Below are 24983 nucleotides of genomic sequence, written 5' to 3'. Positions count from 1 at the left end.
GAGACGTGGATGGCATGGTTTGTCATTGGCACGGAGGCATGGCTGACATGGTTGGCATGCCTTGGCGCGGAGACGTGGATGGCATGGTTTGCCATTGGCACGATAGCGCGGTTGTCATGGTTGGCATGCCTTGGCGCGAAGATGTGGCTGGCATGGTTTTCCATTGGCACGGAGGCGCGGTTGGCATGCCTTGGCGCGGAGACATGGCTGGCATGGTTTTCAATTGGAACGTGTGGTGTGAGAATTAGGGTTTGGTATGAAGATGATGTCGGTCAATACTAAGGGTTCTGTCGTGGAAAATGACACGTGTATATATAAAAAAAGGTACCCTGGTAATTCTTACGTAGGTATGTTGAATGATTCAGTAAATGTGCTAGTGGCCGTAGTGACATCATGTCAGATGTAAGGTTTTACGATTTTATTTTGGACAAGTGTATATTTGGACATTATTTTGGACAAAAAACCTAATTCAGCTTAATCTTGGGTTTCAGAATAATGGTTCCCGGTAGCATAGGGAAAGAATTCATCCCATTCAAAGACATCCGATGGATGTATGATTTGTAACCTCCTTCAATTATGGATATATACATTGATAACCCTCATAATTAGCTCTTAACCAAATAAAAAAATTAACATGCCAATGAAAAATGTTTACCTTTAATTAATAAAAAACTAAAAAATAATTATCCTATAAGAAGCATACAAAAAATTTATTTTTTAAAAGATATCTTAACAGCTTAGGCATCTTTTATCAACCCGAAAATAAAGAACATCGTTAGAACTTTTGCCAACATAAAAAATAAAACTTATTTATTTATTTATTTCATATACAATTCAATATGATTTTGAATAATAATATGCACGTATGTTGATTCAAATACAGTCGTATGCAAAAAGATATGAGTCAAAAAAAATTGAATTACAAAACAGCAGGGGTTTTTGAGGTTTTGACGGTTGGATAATATTTTGAAAGACAAACTTTTCATCCGACCATCCCAGTCTCATCCCAGCCAAAGACATCCGACAGATGTAAGATTCGTAACCTCCTTCAGTTATTGATTATGCATTGATAACCCTCATAATTAGTTCCACGCCAGTTAAAGAAATTAGTATACCAACAAAAAAATCCTTACCATTTAAATGCTACAATTATGTAAAACTCATATTTTCTATATTTTTTTCTAAACAAAAATTTGACTCATATCTTTTTTAAATCGAATTAGCCCAGCTTCATCAACCTACAACAAATAACATTAGAACATTTGCGGTTACAACATGTAAAACCCTTATTTATGCCTTGAAATAAATTAATTGCCCTTCATCAACCTCCAGAGAACAAAGAACATTATGTTAAGAATACAGAAAATTCATTTTTTCATTTGATTCATTTTTATTTACTTTTTTGGAAATAATCGAAAAATAAAAATAAATACATATAATTGAGAACTATCCAAATAATGAATCGCCAAAAAATTTCACTTCAATCATAGGCCTAATTTAATTTTAAGTGAAAAAAAAAATTATTTTCAAGCCCTGAAGACTCGAAAGCTTGCATTCTTTGCAGCCTTACAAATGAGACAACAATCTAGCTTGGAGTCGTATTCCTTTTCAAAGATACACTTACAGTGAACCTCATTCTTTTCATAAACCTTTCTCACTTTTTGGGTGGTTTTCTTTTTCCTCTGAATCTGCTAAATTAATTTTTTTTTTATTTTCTTGGTCATGATTGTCTTTTCCTCCATAACAACATGATTGAGAGTTGTCATATAAATATTCAATTACTGACTCATTACTATCACCAAATCTTTTTTATTCTCATGATTCACCTCCAGCTTTCAATTCCTGATTTGGTGTTATTGTTATGAAAATATTAAGATATTTAGTAGATTTAAGGCTACAAGCAATACCTTCATCATTCTCGATATTATTGAACGAAACAAATCCGCTTCTATGTATTTAACTGTTTTAATTTCTCTAAATCAGTCATTTGGTATCTCGGTCGCTTTTGCTGCTAGTCCTTTCAGAACTTACTCCACCAATAAACGTTACGAACATGGGCATCATAATTGAGGCTAAAAATTAAAACATGCATTAAATAATTAGGGTTCATATAACTCAATCTTTTTCCTGTTTTAAGTAGATCGGAAACAAATATTTATGGACGAAATAAGGGAAAGAGTAGAATCAAGGATAAAAGCAATGCCTTGAACACGATCTAACTCCTCTGATTTCCCTCTCCACTATAGGTTTTCTTCACTTGGTTATACTCTTCATCCCCTTAATCATCCTCCCCACATACACGTATTATCCACTTATAATCACTAATTTACCGTCACAATTCATTTCACTGAAACACTTACCAATTAAGAAAATAACGTCTGTAGTATAAAGTCTGCATGCATAAGAAACGACTGCTTTGTGAGTATCATATTATTAGAGCAAGTCTTATGGTGGAATCCATCCATCTTCCATCTTCCACGCCACCTCAGCACTTGGAACTGTGGATGGAAGTGCAAGTGTAAGGGTTGAACACAGAAAACGCTAATAAAAATAGCGTAAAACGCGAATAATAATGGCGCAAGGAAAATGCTATTCAGAATAGCGCTGGACTCAAGTCAACGGTCAAAACGCTATTCTTAATAGCGCCAAACGTAATTGTTAATGGCGCTAAGAAAACGTTGTTTTTAATAGCGCTTAACGCTATTGTTAATAGCGCTTATTGATTCTTATATCCAGTAACACCATCGACCCCTTCTTCTTCTTCCTCAGTTCATCTTCAACTCATCAAAAAAAAAGGAAAAGCCAAACCTAAAAAAACCCCTTGTTGATTTCTGGCATGATGGTTCAAATCAATGAAATTTCTTCAAAGGGTTTGTTCTCTGCTTCATAAGGAATCGAAGCATACTTAAATTTCTCAATTTGATTGAGAATCCAAAGAGAGGTTAGTTGAATTATAATTTGAGTTTATTTTATGGTTTGATGAAATGTTAAGGCTTTAGATGATATTATTGTAACAATTTTGATTCTAACAATGACGAATTTGACATGTAATTTAGGGTTTTAGATGATGAACATTGTGTAATTTAGGGTTTTAGATGATGAACATTGTGAAATTGCCATGAGATAATGAATTAATTAACCAATTTAAGTGCATTGTGTGACTATATTGTTTTTATTTGATGATTTTGTGTAGATTATGGATATGGATGTGTATATGATCTTGAGTTCAAAAGAATCGGATGAGAAACATATTTCTACGAGTATAGACCCACTTGATACACAACATGATACCACATTTAGAAGTAATCTAGAATACCTTGAGGATTTGTATAATCGTGTGGTGGTTCATGAAAGTGCTAGTCAAGTTCTTCAAAATTCCGGCCTTGCTAGATTTTTTTAAATTAGAATTAAGAGAGCTGATCAACAACTAGATTATGCAATCATAGAGAGGAGGTGGTATAGCACCAATTCGTTTCATTTCCCAAACTTTGAAATTGGTTTCACCCCTTTAGATTTTGTTCACTTAACCGGAATTCCTATTGGAAATGGTCGTAGAAGACTGGAACATGCCGCTTCAAGTAAATGGAAAAGTATAGAAAATCAAAAACTAGAGGATACCTACTTTAGACCTATGCATGGGTATGCACACTACAACAAGCACTCACCTGAATTTCCTATTAGTTTCCTCACAAAATATATCAAGGAAAACCCAATTAATGATAAAAATTGGGAGATTGTGACTCGATACTTCTTATTATGGGTGATTTCAAAAGTTTTAATGGCACGTACCACTACAAGAGCAAGCAAAGGTTGGATCGCTTCCTTGCGTGATTTGAATGCGATTGGTAATTATGATTGGGGTTCGGCTTGTTTTAGTCACTTGTATAGTAGCATGAGTGCGGTTGCTAGAGGTGGAAAAAACATGTGTGGAATGGCGATGGTTTTAGAATATTGGTTTTACATATATTTTCGTACTTTGACGTCTTTTCTCCAAGAAGGTGTACCGACTGATGTATGGCCTGCAGTTATGATATTTAAGAAAGATAGTCTAGTGAAGTTGCAAAGGGGTACTTCCAAACACTCTCTTAATACATCTCGCCAACAAATTGAGTTGAGGACAATTGTTGGAACGGAATGGAAACCATGGTCTACTACTATGTATAGAGATCATCCCGATATAGTGCATGCTCATGAAATCTCCAATCAAAGAGTGTCTTTCTATAATCCGGAAAGCGAAACTAGTATCATGTATCTTGGTGAACGGTTTTTAAGGCAAACAAGGGGATTTTTAACAATTCCAAGAAGTCCACGTGAACGTTTGGAAGACCTTGCCACCTCCCATGATCCTATTGATGTGGTTGAAGGACGAGACTATAAACATGTTGATCAGAGCATGTATGTGTGGTGGTGGAAGCAGGAATCTATTGGATTTTTTCTCCCAGAAATATATCGTCAAGAAAACAGAGATGAAGTTGGATCTGCAAGTACTCAAGATCCGACATTTCTGGTGAATCAGGTCCCCCCAATACATCCATCACGGTATAAGTATGACAACGTCTCGCAAGATTCACCTGAATTTCCAAGAGTTTCTTTCTGTACCGTACGTTCAGAAAGTGAAGGCAACCGTGTTCAAGTGCCTTTGCAAGCACCCGATCCTCCTCCATTTACGTATGATGTTAATTGGGGAACAAGGGTTAGTAATTTTTGGTTTTAACTCCTTCAATTATTTTGTTTGCCATATTATTATGATTTTCTTTACACATTAGAAGTTCCTTAATATATTTGCTATCTTGATGTTTCTTTTCAGGAGCAATGGAAAGATTTTGCGCACATGTTGGCTATGTTAAATCTCACAAAGGACCAGTATTGGTTTGAAATAGATCGGGCACGTGCTCTTGGGGAAGGATCGACGTCAACCCAATCATGTTATGATATTGGAGACAACTCTCAATGGTCTAGCCGTAAAAGACCATCCACAAGGCAATCAGACGATATACATGGTCATTATGTTCCACAAGAGGAAGTAGTTCCATAATTAGTTCCAGAGTCACAATTAACTCAATTGATGAATAGTGGTGGGATTGGTCTAAGTGAAGATGAAATGGCAAGGATGTTAGGATTAGGATGAGGGAACTTGTCTTTTCTTTTGTATGAAACTTGGATGTGTTTTCTTTAATGAATTTGTCTTTAATGAACTTGGAATGAACTTGTATGAATTATTTTCTTTAATGAATGTGTGCATGAATGTCTTCTCTTTTGTATGAATGTTTTTTCTTTGTAAGAATTCAAAAATCTTGGAATGCTTACAATATTTGAGTTTTGTTTACAGGTGCAATGTGGACGATGAAAATCCGCTAAGGAGGTATGTACTAATGACGTATGGTATCGATCTTATCATTGATGATGATAGCGAGGAGAGAGCAATTATGGTGTACCAGTATATGACTCAAAGAATGCATAGGCTCTTCCAACCGGTGCCTCAAGAAGTATTGACGCGACAAATGGTAGAAAGAAACCGAGAGGATGGAGATGCAAGAATGATGCATGACTACTTTGGACCTAACTGTACTTGGGGCCCTAAGAAGCTCCACCAACGTTTGGGTATGTATCGAACTCTTTTCTTACGTATTCTAAGTGAGATTGTTGTTGCGGATCCTGCTTTTGATTTTCAAGTTGATTGCACCGGAAAACTTGGTCACTCTCCCCACATGAAGATATATGCCGTAATGAAATGTTTGTGTAAAGGTATAGTCGCTGATAGCACAGATGATTATGTCTGTATGGGAGCGCCAACCGTCTATATGTATGTGAAGAGGTTTACCAGGGTAATTGTTCGCCGCTTTGGTCCAAGGTACATGCGACTTCTTACAAGAGAAGAAACGGAAAGATTATTGGCAGAAAATGCGGCTAGAGGGTTTCCTGGAATGCTTGGAAGTGTTGATTGTATGCATTTTCGGTGGAAGAATTGTCCAACAGCATGGGCAGGTACGTTCCGTGGGCATGAGAAAAAACCTACCATGATCTTAGAAGCCGTGGAATCGTATGATCGGTGGTTTTGGCATGGTTTTTTTGGAACGCCGGGGTCGAACAACGATTAGAACGTCTTGGCTCAATCTCCACTTTTTGATAAGATGGTTAATGGTTTAGCAGCTCCTTCTAATTACCGCATCAATGGCCACAGCTACGACAAGGGTTACTACTTGGCGGATAATATATATCCACGATTGTCTTGTATTGTGCAGTCATTCAAAATTCTTCTTCCAAATCAGCCAGCTAATACGTTGTTCAATAAATACCAACAAGCGAAGAAAAAGGATGTTGAAAGGGCGAATTCTTCTTCCAAATCAGCCCCCTCCACTACCAGATGATCTTGATGGTTCGGATGGCGAATTCGATCCTACCGATGTTTACCCAGCAGAACAACTTTAGTTGCTGCACTTGGTTGCAATCCTATGATTTCTAGATTTTAAAATTAAGAAATATTAATATTTTCATTGTATTATTTATGGTTTTCATTGTTTTCAAAAGAGAAGAAAAAAAAACTAAGTATGTATTTTCAAAAGAGAAGAAAAAAACTAAGTATGTAACTTGAAGAATTGGCTTAGGTTCTGGATGTTTATCAAGAAAAGCGCTAATAAGAATTGCGTTTGGCGCTATTAAGAATAGCGTCAAACGATATTAAGATTTGCGCTTCATTTCTAACCATTAGATCTGTAACGGCTCCTTCTAATAAATGACTCAGAAAAAAACGCTAATAACAATGGCATTTCAACGGCTATTTTTTTGAATTCGAAATTTTCCCTATAAATTGATCACTTCAGCTCAGACCAAAACCTTTCAATCTCTAGATTTTTTTCTCCATCTTCTTAAAATTCATTGCAATTCAGACTTTTTTTGTAACCATGGAAAAATATGCTACACCTGAAGATGTTGCAATCACCAAATCTTGGATAAGCATTACACTTGATGGTGTTGCCAGATTTGATCAAAAATCAAAACAATTTTGGGAGCGGGTATTCGATACCTATGTAAGCAGCTTTGGAAATAAGTGTGATAGGAGTGTTCATAAGTTGCAAAATAGATTTGGTACCTTGAAAAAAGATGTCAAAAAGTGGGTTGGTATCTTAAGAAATTTGCATAGAAACAATGCAAGCGGATGCGGAATTGATGATCTCGTAAGTTTTATTAACATTTCTTAATGTATATCATTTTATTTTATTGAAGGATTTCTAACTTGGGTTTTTGTTTGTTTTTTGTAGGAGAGAAAATCTGGATTGGAATATAGTAAGGTTAGCAAGGGAAAACCTTTTGGAAATGAAGAGGTGTACCGACTTTTCAAAGCCCATGTTCCCGGATTCAATCCCGAAGAATTTGATCCTACCCAAAATGAGGAAGATGAATCGGAGGATCCTAGTATTAATGCTTCAACAAGTAGTTCTCCGGCAAGAAGCGACCCAAGATGGCTTGAAGAGGATGACCCTCGTCGACCAACGGGAAAAAGGGCTCAACAAAGGGAAGCTTCAGAGCTATCGGCCATCAATGACGGAACCGACCATATTTTGAAACATTTTAGTGAAGAGAATGCAAAGAAGATGGAAAGATTGGATGGACAAGAAGAATATTTATTAACTATTGAAGAGACAAACAAGAAATCCTTGGATTTAGCCTTGGAGAAACATGAACTCGAAGTGTTGGATGCGGAGGTTGAGACCTTGCCGGAATGGAAGCAGCAATTTATGTTGGATAAACAAAATAAGATTTTGGAAAAACATGGTTATCCTCCTAGAACACTTGGTGCAAACTATGGTTATCCTAGCACTAGCAATGTTCGTCATTTCAATATATGAAACCATGTAGCTTATGGAACTATGTAGCTTCAATTATGTTTTTATCTTTTTTTTTTTCAATTTGATGTAGTGGAATCAATGTAGTAGTTTTAGTATCAATCAAGTTTCAATTTCATTCAATTTTATCTTCTTTTTGATTTGATTTGATTCAATATATGAAACCAAAAAACTAGTTTGTTCAAGAGGAAAAAGAAAAAATGAGAGACTAGGAAAAAAACTAAGTATAGGATTGGAGAAGTCGAGTGGCGCCTGGATGTTTTTTGTGATTAGCGCAATTAAGATTGGCGTTTGGTGCAAATAAGAATGGCGCTTAACGATATTCTCAATTGCGTTTTATTCTACACCATTGGATTCTCAACGGTTCCTTCTAATCAACGACTCAAAATAAACTCCATTAAGAATGGTGCTTAACGCTGTTCTCAATAGCGTTTCAACGGTCAGATTTTCAAAATTAAAATTTATCTATAAAAATTGGCTTCTTCAACACAAATCAAACCATCCCAAAATATCAAGATTTTCTTTGCTTTCTATCTCTCCTGATTTTATATTTTTAATTCCAAACCTTCTTTCAATCAAGTGCAAGTATGGCATGCACTACAAATGAAGATGTTGCAATCACCAAAGCTTGGATGAGAATTAGTCTCCAACCGATTGTTGGACAAAATCAAGGAGTCAACAACTATTAGGAAAAGGTGCTTCAAGCCTTTGTAGAATAAGCGGGTGATAATGAAAACGGAAAAACAAGACAAAGTATTCAAAATAGGTGGTCGGTGATAAAAAAGCAAACCAAAGTTTACATGGGTATCATACATTCAATTTATGCAAATATCGGAGGAGGATGGACGTTAGAAGAAGTTGTAAGTATTATTCAATGGATCTCTTATTTTCAATTATCTACATATTTTAAGTCATTAATTTTCTAAATGAGAGATTATGTTTATTTATTTTGTAGGAGGCACATGCTAAAACTCTATATTCTCAACAAAACAACAAAGATTTTGCATATGATCATGTGTACCAAATTCTTAAGAACCATCCCGCTTTCGAAAATGATGAAGCTTGATAATGAAAATCGGATCATGTTAAATTCTAAATAGTAGTTATTTGAATCCATGTAATGTCGCTTTTAGTTTTTTTAATCCATGTAACTTAATCTATGAAATGAAAATTAGCTAATTTAAATCTTGTTTCAATTTCAAATTTATAAATTTTGTTTTGTATTTTTGAAGATTTTTTATTTTCAATTTATAGGTAAGGAAACAGGAGGGATGTGAGAAGAGTGTAAGAAAAATAAATAACATGAAACACTATTGTTAATAGCGCTTAACGCTATTGTTAATGGGGTTAAGAAAACGCTGTTGTTAATAGCGCTAAACGCTATTCTTTTTGGCGCTTGACTTACGCTATTTTGATTAGCGTTTAGCGCCATTCATGTTGGCGTTTCTTGTCTTTTACTGCGCCAATCTTATTGGCGTTTAACGCTATTCTTATTGGCGTTTAGATGGATTCCACGGACCCTTCCACCAAACCATGGAACCTTGCTTGGATTTTCTGTGGAAAATCCCAACTTGGAAGCCACTAGACTTGACATTCCATGGTTTTTCCACACTTGGAATAGGTTGGATTCCACCATAAGACTTGCTCTTAGAAAAACCAAAGGAGCGCAATGGAAGTTGAAACTCAGACAAATCAAATGTCCAGGATGAGGGAAAGAAGTCAGGAGAGATCAAATAAGAAACTGTGTCTACGACAACTATACGTCCAAGACTTTGCAATGAACAATGAGGCAAACAAACACTTGGAATCCGTGAACCCGGATGAGACGAAACGAACGGTTCTCCTGCCAAAATTTAGACCATGACACCCTTTGGAGACATCTAAATCTAAAACTGAAAAAAAAAGATAATGAAACTTATCGAGACTGTTGAAAAATATCGTGAGAAATTGAGACAATGATATCGACGAGAGAATATCGATGTTCCTTTGAGGAGGAAAATGAAGGAAAACCATACTTCATGCATCATATGTACACGGAAATATTGATGATCCGTGAAGAGAATGAGGAAATGGATTTTTGGCTTCGCCGAAACCATGCAATAAAGATGACCTGGGATAATACATGATAAAAATCACCAGAACATATGGATAACGAACACATGACGATAGTGCCAGTGATCGAGGAAGAATTTTTAAGAGGATGTAATTACATGTATTTCTCATCCGATAAAGATTCAGCATAAAGATCTAAATACATACAACACAAATCACTATCAAAGACCGCCAATCTTTGGGGATCGACTAAAAAATTATCATTTCAGGGCAACATAAAATAATTTACCTAGCATTTTTATCAGGATTATTATTTTAATCAATCGCAAGTGTAAATGAATTTATAATTACTGTATTTGGTTCAAAAATATCTAATATTTTCATAGCTACAAGTTCTCATGGGTCAAAATAAATCTTATTATAGTTTGTAGTATTTATTTAAATCATTCCGACCAAAAACTATTTTGACTCATGTCGTGCCGTTACCGCATGGATTATTTCTAGTTTGAATACAAGGAAGGTATGGAAGCTATGATTTTGGATGCTTGTAATGGTCTCGTTTGCTTTTGTATTTCAATTGATGCAAAGACTAGCATTTGTATATGGAACCCAACAACTAGAGAATATAAGGATATTCAATATAATGATTTTCACACCAACCCCAAGGATTTTTGTGACGCCGGGTTTGGTTACGATAGCAAAACTGGAGATTACAAGGTGGTAATAATTACAACATATTATGAAAAACCTGATTACTGTGAAGTTGAAGTATATACATTTGGATCGCATTTGTCAAAAACGATCCATACCTTCCCTTGTAAGTCTCCGATTGTAGTATTTTGCTGTGTTTTTCTCAATGGATCTCTTCATTGGACAAGAAGTACACCCGAGAAAGCCACCTCCAACTGTATAATCTCTTTCAATATATCTAATAAGAAACTCAAGGATGTGCCATTACCAGAAAAAAGTATAATCCGGCCAGAAGATAGCAACGCAGACCCGTGTATGAGGGTGGCAGTACTGGGAGACTGCCTTAGTTTGGTTTTATTCGACGAGATGTTGAACCGAGTTGAAGTATGGGTAATGCAGGATTATGGAGTGAGAGAATCTTGGACTAAACTACCACTGCTCAAAACCAATTACCTATTATGCTTATATGTCTACTGTGAACACACAAACCACGAAGGGATCCGAATGCTCACAATCAATCATCATCATCTAAAGAGATTTGTGATGATGATATCCTAGTGTTGATTCCTTGGCTCAAAACCTTCGGGTTTATCATAGCCTCATCTAACAACTCCCTGCGAGGCGTTTGCGCACGGGATATAAGTACAAACAAAGAAAGCAAAACGTATAAGTAAAGATCCATGGGGCTAAATAAATATAAAGTGCTGAAATGTAAACAAGACCAAGGTTTACGTGGTTCAGCACTAAGGCCTACGTCCACGGGGTTTGTTGTTTTACTATATTCTTCACGGTTACACGAATAGTCGAATGACTTTTGGGTTTACATGTTTCTCTCTTCTAAATGATTAACTTACACTTGCAATCTCTCTCTCTCTCTCCTTCCCTTCCTGATTTTTCCGATCCCCTTTCCTCTTGGTGGAGACGGGGTATTTATAAGGTTAGAATGTGGGACCCATCTCTGAAGGCCGTTGGAACCTTATCTTCTTGTGTCCTTGCGTCTATCACGCAGAGGTCTGCGTTTGCCCCTTGATCCCGCAGATGCATCCTCGCTCGTTCCACAGGTTGATCGACACGTACACTGCTCAGAGTGTTTAATGCGGGTAGTTGAGGGGTCTGCTCGTGTCAGACAAGTGTCTTCTGCCCCTGTCACGTCCGTGTCAGCTAACTTTCTCTCCACCGTTGATCTTAGCTTCTCTTTTGGGGATGAGATAAAGTAACTCCTCGGGGTTTATTTGGTGTTTCGTAGCGCATCATGTTTTGATGTTTTGGCCTGCATGCTTTCCACGTATCTTTTTATATACACGTGTCTGATAGTGAGATATATGTGTACACAATTTGCCCCTTTTCTTCGGGCTTGAATGTCTAATGGGTGCCTTGAAGAAAAACTATCGTCGCATATTCTTCTCACTCCTAATAACTTCTCCTAGATACTTGGGCACGTCTTTTATTCGTGCATTAACTGCTTATGTAACGTGAACGTTTCCCATTCCTCCATTAATTTCCTTCTCTTTCTTTCGGGTATATTAAGGAGAGAAAGAAAATTAATTTCATTCTTCCTAAACATTCTCTCAGTTTTCATTCTTTGTTTTTCAGCCCTTAAATTCTCTGTCTGTCTTCATTGAACCTGTGACCTTAAATTCTCTGTCAGTCTTCATTGAACCTGTGACCTTAAATTCTCTCCACCTTAGCATTAATCACGCCCGCTTCCACTGTTTGTTTCTTCTGCTGCTGTTTTTTCCGGTAAGTTTTTCTTTTCTTTGTTTCCACTGTTTTACGCTGTGTTGATTTGTAAATTCTCTGCTACTGTTGTTCCTTGTTTGTGATGAAGAACTTATTTTGATGCTTGCATACTAGTTTTCCCCTGTTCTTCATCTTAAATCAAGGAAGCCACTGTTTTGCTTGTATTTGAGTTTTTGAGGGTGTGAATTTTATGGAATTTTGAGCATGTATACTAATTTTAGGGTTTCTGCGTTATCGTGTGTGTATTGCTATTGATGTGGTTTTTTGATCTTTGGTAATGTTTTTGAATGTGTGTAACTTGTTCTTGATTTTAATCTTTTCGCATCCATGTCTGACCGTCCGCGGCTTACTTATCAGACTCCTGGTTCTGGCCTATCGAGATCTCCTCCGCGTAGAGAGTCTCAAGATGATGTTCGTCGGAGTCGGGTTTCTTCTGGAGCGAAGGCCTCGTCTTCTAGGGAAGATATTCCTCCGACAAATCCTTCTGGGTCCCGAAGAGTCTTCGATCGCGCAGCGTCTCGTCCTCATGATGATATTAGGAGTACGCAGGCTCCGCCTCGTGCTGTTGCTTTTGATGTTCCTCCTTTACGTTCGTTAGTGCCCGAGCATCATCTGCGGTCCCCTCCAACTTTTAAAGGGAAGAATACGAAGGGTGTAGTTCTGAGGGCTGAATCTTCAAAGAATCCTCCTGTGAAGAGAAAACCTTCCGAAGCGTTCATTAGTTCATCCGGCCCCGCCGAGGAGGATGAGGCTGCCCCCTTGATACGCAGTGTCTCGGTTAGTAAGAAAAAAATAACCTTCAAGCATATTGATCTCGAAATATTCAAGGAAAAGCATGAGCTTCAAGCCTTCGGGGTTCGTTTCTATGCCCCTGAGGATGATATTACTTATGAGCTTATCTCAAAGTATGAGTTCGATGAATTTCATTTGTTAACGACGGTTGGAGCGTTCGAAGCTGGTCTTATGCTGCCGTTGTACAAATCAGGTGATTCCTTCTACTATGACGTGCTCGCTAGTCGTAAAGGCTCTTCCACCAATACTCACAGCCGTTCCGTATCCCAACTATCGGGGAATTATCTCCGCGCCCTGAAGGAGTGCTATCTGCGGAGTAAGGGGGAGACGTCGATGACTTGCTACGTCCCCAATCCCGCGGAGAAGGAATGGTATACTCCTGAGAATTTCAATAACTCCTTCGGTGATTACGTCAATAGTAGGAACCGCAAGCCGTGGAGTGTCAGCCTTCGGAATCTCGCTGCTCCTCGGGGCGAGATTCGTCTATTAAATGAGGTCAGCGATGCCAAGCTGAAGTATGTTCCTGGCACGGAGGGGTCTAGTCATCGGAAACTCTTCCCAGCGCGCGAGAGGATCAAGCACGACCATGTCTACGAGTGGCACGCCACCGTTATCGAAATAGTTGGTCCATGGGCTTACGGTTGGATTCCTGGTCCCCGCGGTTGGCGGCCTACCGAGAGTAGCAAGCCACGCGAGTCTCCTCCTGCTCGTTATGGAGATTTCTGTCCCTGGCGTTTGAACTTTGCGGGTATGAATTTTCCTTATGCCCTTGACGTCGTAGAGGGAGACGAGGAGGAAGGTTCTGGTGCTATACTTCCACCGAAGAATACCTCAACTGCTCAGGTACGCGGATTCTAGCTGCGCTTCTCCTCTTTTAGAAATTCGACTGTCGGGAAAAATAATTCTTTTTGTGGTGTTGGTTTTCAGGTGTTGAAGAAGAAAAAGATTAAGCCGAAGCAGTCTTCTACCATTGTGATGGGCGAGGCTGAGGCCCAAGAAGAAGTTACTAGTCCAGTGAACGAAGAGTTTGCTGAGGATGAGGAGATTACAGATGGGGAGGAACGAACTGGTACTTCCCTTATCAATTTCGAAGAAGAGGTCTTCGTGAGTCATGTTGGTGATGAAGGGAGGAACAAAGCCGTGGTGGCTGATGACGTTGTTATTGGGGACATTTCTGTCCCTGCTGGTGATGTCGCGGATACCCTTCCCGCCTCTCAAGAATTTTCTTTTGATCGGATGTACTCCACAGGGGAGTTCTTTGACGATGCCCTCGATTTTCCCGAGGACTTCTCTTTAATTTCCCCCAATGATAATTGGGATGTTCTTGGTGGTGATGATAATGGAGACGCTACTGTTGAAGATGGTGGCGCGGAGGAGCATGCTGCGCATGTAGGCGCGGAGGAGCATGCCGACATTTGTGCTGAGGGGGCCGTGTCAGAGAAGGGGAAATCGGTCATTGATGCGCCTGCTGGTAATATTCCACAGTCGCCGACGTCTGAGGGTGAGGACGCCATAATGGATTGGTTCAAGGAAAATAATCTTCTATTTGTCTCTCATCCCGCCCCTGTTGTTGCTGGGGAAAATGAATCTACTGCGTATACCCGTCGCATGATGGAGATGTCTTCTAAGGCGCGGGTGTCTGAAGCCTGGGGAAAAATTTTGAGTGTTCCCGAAGCTACCCTTGTGCCGGAGCCTCCTACTTCCGTTGCAGATATGATGGCCATCGCCGACGGGTATCAATATGGCTTTCCGCAGCAGCGTGTCTTGGAGGTAAATTTTCGTACATACTTCTTCGTGATGATCGAGTGCTTCGGTGAAATAATGTTTGTCGTCTTGATGTGTAGATGATGAGGAGTGAGCATTGTAACCACGTGCTGTATCAGTTCTTCAAAGCGAAATATCTGAAGCTCGAGGCTAAGCTTCGTCACAGAGAAAAGGAATTATCTACGGCTGAGGTGGAAATAGAAGAGCTGAAGAAAAGCCTCAAGGAGAAAGAGAAGCTGGGTGAAGCAGAGGCCGGTCTTCGTTCCGAGCTTGTTGCTGTTCGCGCTGAGTTAGAGCAAACTCGCAGCCAAATTTCAACTTTCACAGGTTTGGTTCTTTTTCCCTCGCAGTATGTCGTCATTCCTCTATTTCTTAGTTGTTCTGTCTGAGTCTCCCCACCCTATCTCCAGTGGGTGGCGTCCCCGAGATGATGTGGCTTCGAAACGAAAGAGCTCGGCAAAAATCTCGTATTAGAGATCTTGTTGAGAAAATTAAGAATGAAGCCAAGAAATGGGATGCTCGGGCTGAGGTATGGCGCGCGAGGCATGTTCAGATGGTCGACATGCAAAATCTGTACAACCATGATCGTGATTTATTTAATGGCACACTGCTGTGGACACGTGATAGTCTGCGGGAAGCCCGTGAGCGTACTTCCTTGCTGGAGTATAGGATTCAGCTGCTGGAAGAAGAATTACAGAAGGCTCGATCCCTTCCTCTTTCAGGGGTTAAGGATAGTATGCTCTGTCTTGTCATAGAAAGAGATGATGCCCGTGCCGAAGTCTGCGCTCTCAGCAATGATCTTTCCGCGTCTCGTGCCGACGTAGCTCGTCAGGCTGAGTCTGAGAGGAATCTTGAAGTGTGTATGTACAGACTTAGCAAAGGGGTCTCAGAGATAAATAAAGAGGTCGACCACCTTCGTCACATGGACTCGATGAAGCAGGTAGAATTAGATGCCTGTCAATTTACTTTCACCAACCTTCAACTAGACTATAAGAAATTATCCGCGGAATATGACCATCTTGATGAAGCGCGATATGCGGTTGTCAATGAGTATGAAGAGGCTTCGGCTTGTGTCGAAGGTATAATCCTATTTCATCGAGTGTGACCGTGTTTTTTCTGTGCTAACTCCGTGGTGTTGTCTTTTTCAGAGCTCGAGGGACACCTTCGCGTCACAAATGAAAAACTTGAAAAGGCTCAATCTTCCTTAGAGCAGCAGGAAGAACAGACCAATCATTTCAAGAATTTAGCGGCAACCCGCGAGGAGGCCGTTGGTGCTGCTTCTAGAGAAGTGAATCGGCTATCTTCGTTATTATCCCAAGCCCAACAGCGGAAAACAGTTATTAAGCACAAGGCTCGTTGTCAATTGGCTGAGGAGACGAACAAGATGTTGGAGAGGATAGAACTTGGCCTAAAGAACGAGCATGGTCTCGTGAAGAACTATCCTCGTCGTCCAGTTCCTTCTGCCTTGCCTGGCTCCTCGGGACCCTCTTCTGGTGGGAGCGTCCCTTCAAGTCTTCGGGATAATCCTGCCGATGGGGCAGCAATCTAGGCAGAGACCGCAGCATTTTTTAGAGACCGCGGCATCATTATCCTTCCCTTTTTGTAATCATGTAACAAGAATATTTTTTGCTAATATACTGAAAGGAATATTTTTTGATGTGTATCCTTGAATTGGCTTTTCACTTTTTGTAATCATCCTTTATGAAATGGATCCTTTTCTTGATATACCTGCAATGTTGGTTTGTTTTTATTTTAAGCATTTGTGAAAAAACAAAACAAAAGTTTTTAAGTGTTTGGGTGCGATACTGAAGGAAGGTACCTTCGTGATCGTCTTGAGACCTGTCACCTCGCTGGCGAATCCTGGGCCAGAGGATTCCCAGACGGTGGGGGCCGGGGCAACGTTCTAGGATATGGGATTAAAATATTTACACACCCATTTCGTCGACCCGTTGCCTTAAGATTGGTTGGGTATCTCTTTCTGCTGGGTGCCTTCCCCCTGGTCTTACACTTATGGACACTGATGGGGGAGCCCTGAGAGATTGTAGATTAACTACTTTCCCCAATATTGTCGATAGATTCCGCTGAATTGATAATTTGAAAGCTTGTTTGATTGATAGGTGGAGGCCTGGAATTCCTCTTCCAGAGATAGAAACATGTGGAGCGGTCAGGCTCCCTTCTTCTTCTGGTACACTCCAAGCAGATTCAAGTCTGCGTTGCTCCTATGGGAAGTATGGTTTGAGCCACTTAGCATTCCAAGGATGCCGGAGGACCTCGCCTTTTAGATTACGAAGGTAGTAGGAACCGTTACCCGCAACGTCGTGTATTATAAAAGGTCCTCCCCACGTAGGTGCTAATTTTCCCCATTTCTTTTCTTGCTGATACCGTGGGATTGTTCTCAACACATACTGCCCCTCTACAAAATTCCGAAGCTTTACCTTTTTGTTGTACTCCCTTGCTAGTCTTCGTTGATAATTTTCCATCTTTTGTAATGCTACTTCCCTTCTTCCTTCCAAGTCGTCCAACCTTTCTAACATCATATCTGTTGTGAGGTTTTTCTCCCAAGCTTCGGTCTTCGTGGTTGGCATGAGGATTTCCGTAGGTATGACTGCTTCAGCTCCATAAGTTAGAAGAAACGGGGATTCCCCGGTGGCGGATCTTCGTGTTGTCCTGTATGCCCATAACACATTGTGCAGTTGTTCGCACCATCTTCCCTTATGCTCGTCTAATTGTTTTTTGAGTATAAGGGCGAGGGTCTTGTTGGTAGCTTCCGCTTGTCCGTTTATTTGAGGGTATATGGGGGTGGACTTGTTCTTTCTTATTTTGAAAGTATCGAAGAGCATGTCTATATTTTTTCCCTGTAATTGCTTGCCATTATCAGATACAATTTCAGCGGGTATACCAAATCTGCATATGATGTTCTGGAATATGAAAGTAAACACATCCGCGTCTCTGATCCTGGCCAAGGCCTTAGCCTCCACCCATTTACTGAAGTAGTCAGTGGCTACTATCAAAAATCGTCTTTTCCCTGATCCTTCGATGAAAGGCCCGACGATGTCTACACCCCATTTTGCAAATGGCCACGGGCTATCGACGGAGTTTAACATTGTCGCCGGCGCGTGGATCTTTTTTGCGAAGCGCTGACATTCTTCACATCGTCGGGACATCCTCGCGGCATCCTTTATCATTGTCGGCCAGTAATATCCTTGCGTTTTTGCTTTGTCAGCTAGTGATCTCATGTCGCTATGATTCCCCGCGTCACCATAATGGATATCATTTAGAATTCGATGCCCCTCTTTCCGGGACAAGCAACGTAGTAATGGTCCAAGGAAGGATTTCTTGTACAGGACCCCATCCCGAAGATCATATCTTCCCACTTTGGAGAGTATCTTCCTAGCTTGTTTCTGATCCGCAGGTAAGCTTCCTTTTTCGAGAAAGGCATGGATTGTCACTCTCCAGTCATCTTCGTTGCTGAAGTCTTCGTCTTGATTTTCTCTTGACAGGATATCCTCTTCGTCAGAGTCATTATGGATGTCTTCTCCTACCTGGTCTTCGATATTTTCTTCCACTGTATCTTGATGGGTAGCGAAGGAGAATTGAGATGCAATCGAAGGCTCGTATACCCTTGCTATTTTAATAGCTTCGACATTTTTATCCCTCAGCATGGATGATATATATGCTAGGGCATCCGCGTGCCTGAGGTCCCTTCTGCATAAGTGCCGGAACTTAATGTTCGGGATTTGTGATGCCAATGTTTGGACCAAGGCCATGTAAGCTGAGAGGGTGTCATCGTACACATTATACTCGAGCCCTATTTGCCGTATGACAAGCTGCGAATCACTTGTCAGCCTTACATCGGTTACCCCCATCTCTATTATGATACGGAGGGCATGTACGACAGCTTCGTATTCAACAATGTTGTTGGTATGCTCTTTGAATTCCAATCTAAGTGCCTGTATAATCCTTTCTCCAGTTGGGGTGATAATGACAATGCCTATTCCTGCTCCTTCCTTATTTTTGGATCCGTCGACGAAGACTTCCCATTGTCTTTGACTCGTAGGTTCGAGGATATCCATTGGATCCTTGTTTTCTTCCTCGGCTTCTGGTATTCCCTTAATCTCTTCGTCGTTGTCAAGGGGGAGGTCTGCTAAGAAATCCGCCAGAACTTGGGACTTCCGAGAATGTTGAATTTCATGAATAATGTTGAATTGGTCCAGATGGGTGTTCCATTTGGCTATTCGGCCCACGTTTCCCGTGCTTTTGAGGACTGCTTCCAATGGTGTTTTGCATGGGACCCTGAAGAGGTGAGTTAGGAAGTAGGTTCTCAGTTTTTGGGTAGCCCATACCAATGCGAGGATGAGTTGTTCAATCTTAGTATAGTTTCTTTCCGCAGAATTGAGGGTCTTGCTGACGTAATAGATAGGTTGTTCTATCTTTGTATTGGTTTTGACTAATACCGCGTTGACTGCGTCCTCTGTTGCTGCTATGTACAGTGCCAAAACCTCGTCAGGGTCTGGCTTCTGCAGGATCGGGATTGAGGCTAGGTGTTCTTTGATTTTTTGGAATGCTTCCTCGCATTCAACGGTCCATTCGAACCTGCTCCCTTTTTTGAGAATATTGAAGAAATGTTTGCATTTGTCCGAAGACCGGGCAATAAATCTTCCCAACGCTGCTATAGATCCATTGAGCTTCTGTACTTCCTTTAAATTCTTTGGGGACGGCATCTCTGCTATGGCTTGAATCTTTGCTGGGTCTACCTCGATGCCCCTTTTTGTTACCAGATACCCGAGGAACTTCCCCGAGGTGACACCGAAAGTACATTTTTCCGGATTCACTTTCATGTGATGTTGTCTCATTGCTTTGAAGATATTCCTCAGGTCCTAGTGGTGATCTTTACGCAGCTTGCTTTTGACGAGCATGTCGTCAACGTAGACTTCTAGGGTTCCTCCAATCCATGGCTTGAAGATAGCATCGACCATCCTTTGGTATGTTGCCCCTGCGTTTCGAAGTCCGAAAGGCATTCTAGTATAGAAATAAAGGCCATGTGGGGTGTAGAACGTTGTGTGTGGCTGATCTTCTTCTGCCAGGGCTACTTGGTTGTAGCCAGAATGTCCATCCATGAATGACAGTTCTTCATATCCTTCTACTGCTTCTACCAGCTGGTCTATGCTTGGCAGGGGATAGCTGTCCTTTGGACATGCCTTGTTGAGATTAGTAAAGTCGATGCATATTCTAACCCGCTCCATTTTTCTTAGGAACAATGACCATGTTGGAGATCCAGGTAGGATACTTGACTTCCTTGATAAATCATGCGTCTAGTAGTTTCCGAAGTTCTGTTTCTACTGCCTCATTATACTCTGGAGCTACTTTTCGTATTTTCTGCCTGAACGGGGGCGTGCCCGGTTTGATGCGTAGCTCATGTTGGATTACTTTTGGGTCAATCCCCGGCATATCTCCTAGCTTCCAGGCGAACACATCCGCGTATTCCTTAAGTAATTTGGTTAAGGAATGTTCCCTTCCTTCGTCCATTATGGTCCCGATTTTGATCTTCTTCGGGTTTTCTTCCGTTCCTATGTTGATTTCTTTTACGGGCTCCACTGGTGTGAACACAGGCTTCGGGTTTCCGAGGACTGGGACGTTCTTTAATTGCTATTTAGCGTGTTTCTGTTCTTCGCTGGTTGTTGAAGTACTTGTTTCTGCGCTTAGGACATTATCATCTTTCGTCAAGCCCTTCCCTGTAGTTTCCTTGAGGAACAGGTCTATGGCCTTCTCTTTCGCGGTTTCTTGATTTTTTACTCTTCGGATTTTTCGCTGCTCTTCTTGCTCGTTGTTGATATGATCCTGAGTGGCCTGGCACTCTCGCGTAGTGATCCGATCTCCCTTGATTTCCATTACTCCCTCAGGTGTTGGAAATCTGAGATATTGGTGGTATGTTGCCGCAACTCCTTTGAGCTTATGTATCCATTTTCGTCCAATAATAGCGTTGTAGGGGGAAGGGGTGTCCACCGCACTGAATCGGGTTTCCAGTTTCATGGGCCCTGCGTTAACCTGCAACACGATGTCTCCCAAGGGCTTCGTGGCTGCTCCATTGAATCCGTAGATGGTGTGATAAGAGGTCATTAAATGTTCATCATGGAGCTTCATCCGTTTGAATGCATCGTAAAATAGGACGTTTACGGAGCTTCCCCCGTCTATGAGGATCTTTTTGAGGTTACATCCAGCTACTGGTAGTGTTAGGACCAAGGGATCGTTATGGTCTTCCATATCTTCTTCGATATCCTCGGCATCGAAGATGATAGGAGATTCCATCCATTCTTCGTGTTCGTCCACCACTATCCCATCGACCTTATATAATTCGCAGCGGTCTTCGAATTGCTTCCGTAACCTCTTTCCTATCTGCGCTGTAAGTGAGGGTCCTGTGGCTTCAGAACACGGGATGGTGTTGATTGTTCGGTTTCTTTCCGGAAGTTGGACTGGTTTGGTTCGCTTGGATCTGTCCTCGGTAACATCCTTTCGTACGTAATGTTTGAGCTCTCCCGCATCAATTAATTTTTGGATCATTATTTTAAGGTTCTTGCACTTTTCGGTCTGGTGTCCGTTGAAACAATGATATTCACAGTAATCTTTAGACTTCTCGGATCTCGGGGGCTGCTTTCCCTTAGACCATGGCCACTCCAAGTTTTCCCTCCCTTTGATCTCTCGTAGGATACGAGCATAACTAGCTTTCCCTTAGACCATGGCCACTCCAAGTAATCTTTACGGTCACCTGCTCTTCGTTCATCCCTTCGTTCCTTCCTATCTTCGTGAGGTCTCTCCCCTGAGCAACTCCTTTTGTCCCCATTGGTTTGTTCCGCTGAATTGGTGCGGTGAGACCTCTGCGGATATGCCCTCGGGTTTTCCCGTTGAATTTCTTTAAGTCGAGCGTGCTTTTCGATAATTATTCGAAGATCTCCCTCTGTCTTAGGCACGCTCCCATGAATTTCAACAAATATGGGACTCATTCGGTCTAAGCCCCATTTGTAGCAATTGATGCTTACCACTGGGTCCACGCTCCCTATGGCTTGGCAGATCTTGTGCCATCTTTTAGTGTACTCCCTCGTGGTTTCCTTGTAGCCAATCGCTAGTGAAAAGAGCTTATCCATTCCGGTGTTTACAGTCTTGTTGTACATGTACGTTCTTAAGAATTTCTCTGCGAGTTGGTCGTATGAGTGGATGGAGTTTGGTGGCATATTATCGAACCATGATAACGTCGATCCCTTCAGGCTTGACGGGAAGTATCTGCAGAGTACGGCGTCGTTCTGACCCCATCTAGCTAAGACACGGTTGTAGTACCGAATATGTGCAGCAGGGTCACTAGATCCATCATAGCATTCGAACGTTGGGACAGGGCATTTCAGTGGAATAGGGGTGTTGGACAAGCGATGAGTTAAGGGCGTGGAGTTAGCTTCTCTCATGACCTCTTCTAACCTCCCCCCGCCTTGTTTATTTTTTAATTGCCTGATCTCGGCCATCATCTCATCTCGTAGTTCTTCCATTGTGCGGTGGTGCCCTAAATTCTTCTGCTCGTTACCGTCTGACTCTCCATCGTCATAATCCGGGTCGGATACGCTACTTCCCCTTGTCGCGTCTTCATTAGCCGCTATGACGACTCTACAGTCTCGGTTTGGCTCTGGTGCTTTGGAGTTTGCTTCATCAAGTTGTTGGCTGGTCTTCGTGCTTAGAGCAATCCTCTCCTTTAAATCTTGATTTTCTCTGGCCAACAGGGCTACAGCATCTGCGTAAACCTGCTGGCTCTTCTTCAGTTCCTCAAGCTCAGCCATCAGTCGATGTGATTGGTTGGACCCCTGATTGGGAGTCTCAGCGCGTGCTACTACATCCATGGTGCCTCCCTCCTCCACGGTCTGCACTAAAGGTGGCAGGGGTTCAGCTTCGGTTGCTGGCATTTCCAAATTGGGGTGAGTGCCCCTCTGCGGTGCTAGAGCCTCCGGTATGGTTTGATTTTGATCATTTGTTGGTGGCATTCCAAAAGTTAGAAGGTGCACGGGTTGAAATGTTCTGGATTCATCCACCCTTTCTCTTGGTTGATTAAGTTGATTCATGGCGCAAGTATTGCTAGCCTCTGCAGCCTTCGGGACTACCGCAGCCGCACTGTACTTTGTCGCTGCTGCTCTGAGAGCCGCCGCTGCAACTGAATTAGCGTTCATAGGTGAAGTGATTTCCGCAGTATCTTGCCTTTGACTGGTCATTTTAGCTTTATCTCCTTTCTGCTTGCTTCGGGTGATGACCGGGGTTGTCCTGGGTGTTTCTTTTGACAAAGCTTTGGATTTTCCTGCTTCCTGCGTCTTTTCCATCACGTGTCCTTTTGTTGACAATGAAATCTCGCCGAAACTCGCCTACTTGACTCACAATACGTTCTTTCTGCATAAGGCATTTCAAACAAAAAACGGGAATATCCGCGTGAAGCGGGTTAGTTGGCGAAATACATTCTTCCAGGAGAGGATTAATACACGCAAGTTACAATACACGGGTTAAAGTTTTATTAAAGGAGATCCTTAGTATAAAAACTACGAAAAACCCCCCAGAGAGACGGGTTCGCACGAGATCTAAAGAAAATCGTAAATCCGCAGATTAGAACAATAAATCTTATCGAAGATAAAAGGTGGGTTTTTGAATACAATACAGTTAACAAATGATCTATACGGTCCGAGCTGATAAATCAGAGCAATCATATGCCAATTTAAAATGAAATCACATGACAAGATAAATCTTTTACCGGGACGAAGTCCCTGTTTCTAGCGCCAAATTGTGAACACACAAACCACGAAGGGATCCGAATGCTCACAATCAATCATCATCATCTAAAGAGATTTGTGATGATGATATCCTAGTGTTGATTCCTTGGCTCAAAACCTTCGGGTTTATCATAGCCTCATCTAAGAACTCCCTGCGAGGCGTTTGTGCACGGGATATAAGTACAAACAAAGAAAGCAAAACGTATAAGTAAAGATCCATGGGGCTAAATAAATATAAAGTGCTGAAATGTAAACAAGACCAAGGTTTACGTGGTTCAGCACTAAGGCCTACGTCCACGGGGTTTGTTGTTTTACTATATTCTTCACGGTTACACGAATAGTCGAATGACTTTTGGGTTTACATGTTTCTCTCTTCTAAATGATTAACTTACACTTGCAATCTCTCTCTCTCTCTCTCCTTCCCTTCCTGATTTTTCCGATCCCCTTTCCTCGTTCCTTTATAATGGAAGTGATCGATTTGATGAAAAGAATGAGCTCCCCATATCTCCGCCAGCAACAAGGCAAAACTTTGGAAAAACAGAGTGAGTCACGTGTTCAACACGTTGCCCTTAAGACATTAGCGCCCGGCTACACTCAAGAGTGATGCTATACCCTCACAGGACGGATATCTCCAGGATAAAACACCCTAATACACCTACTACTAGCATATGTAGTAGATGCTCAACTTGAGCTTGGCAACTCCGAAAAAACCATAAAGGAAAATCTCGAACGCTTGAGAAAACAATATAAAATATTTTTTCCCTTGGGGTCCCTCTAAATATAGAGCAACCCCTTTCCCATAGATTTTACAAAAGTAGTGAATTTTTATATAATTGACAAATACAACTTAAGAAGAAAAACTCCCCGATGTGGGACTAAAAGGTTTATATAGTTTCTTAAAACTACTAAAAATTGGAAACTCCACAATGTGGGACTAAAAGTTTCATTCACAAAAGAAAACAATAAATTATAATTTTTTATTAAAACTTTAAAAAATTATTTTTTTATTAATCGTTTTCCAACAATCCCCCACATGAATGAAAACTCAATAAAACATGAAAACACAGATAGATCTTGGTAAATCAACATCCCAACCTCACGATCCAAACAGACTGATCGTGCAAGTGTTGAAATCATACTAGTCATTTCTACGTCCTCTCCCTCACACAAAAGTGTGTTGACCCCAGGGTCATACTATGGATTGCATAAATCATAATAGTATTGAGAGCTTTCATCTTTAGTTCTCACATGGTGAGACTATAGGTATCTTTCACCAAAGTGAAAAAGCATGAACTAGTGAACCCTTAGTGAC

Source organism: Papaver somniferum, chromosome 8, assembly GCF_003573695.1.
Source record: "Papaver somniferum cultivar HN1 chromosome 8, ASM357369v1, whole genome shotgun sequence".
Classification (NCBI taxonomy): Eukaryota; Viridiplantae; Streptophyta; class Magnoliopsida; order Ranunculales; family Papaveraceae; genus Papaver; species Papaver somniferum.
The sequence above is the reverse complement of the archived record's forward strand: the minus strand, read 5'-3'. Positions refer to the sequence as shown.